At 39.0% G+C, this 557-nt stretch overlaps 1 protein-coding gene across 1 annotated transcript in view; it reads right to left on the reverse strand.

The window, feature by feature from the left end:
• LOC107665538 (FERM domain-containing protein 4A-like) overlaps positions 1-557 on the reverse strand; it is a gene marked incomplete at its 3' end in the record, with an annotated part of 66,086 nt that overhangs the window by 38,371 nt on the left and 27,158 nt on the right. The window lies entirely within an intron of this gene.

The raw sequence follows: 557 nt of genomic DNA on the forward strand, positions 1-557 counted from the left end.
TCTAATAAGTGACTGTTGTTTTGTTTTGATCTCTCCCCTGCGCTTCCGCGTTCGTCACTTCTGAGCGGCGCATGCTAAAGGCTGACCGCCCGGAGCTGCTTCCGTGTATGACTGTTGGCGCAAGCTACATTAAAGTGATTATTACGTTTTGAATATGGATATTTTTCTTACAAAAACGCATCGATTCGCTACAGGAGGTCTTTGTTCACCCCCCGGAGCTGTATGAGACCCTTTTTTTATGGATGGGCGCTTTTTATTTAACTTCTTTTGGACTGATGCACTGCAACACCCACTGAGTGGCATTAAACAGCTTGAAAGATCAAAGACAATTTTTAATATAACTCCGACTGGATTAGTCTGAAAGAAGGAAGTCATATACACCTAGGATGACTTGAGGGTGAGTAATTTGTGGGCTAATTTTCATTTTTGGGTGAACTGGAGTATATTTGTAGCAATAGCCAAAATTACATTGTATTGGTCAAAATTATTGATTGTTCTTTTATGCCAAAAATCATTAGTATATTAAGTAAAGATCATGTTCCATGAAGATATTTTGT

Source organism: Sinocyclocheilus anshuiensis, unplaced genomic scaffold, assembly GCF_001515605.1.
Source record: "Sinocyclocheilus anshuiensis isolate Anshui unplaced genomic scaffold, SAMN03320099.WGS_v1.1 scaffold679, whole genome shotgun sequence".
NCBI classification, from domain to species: Eukaryota; Metazoa; Chordata; class Actinopteri; order Cypriniformes; family Cyprinidae; genus Sinocyclocheilus; species Sinocyclocheilus anshuiensis.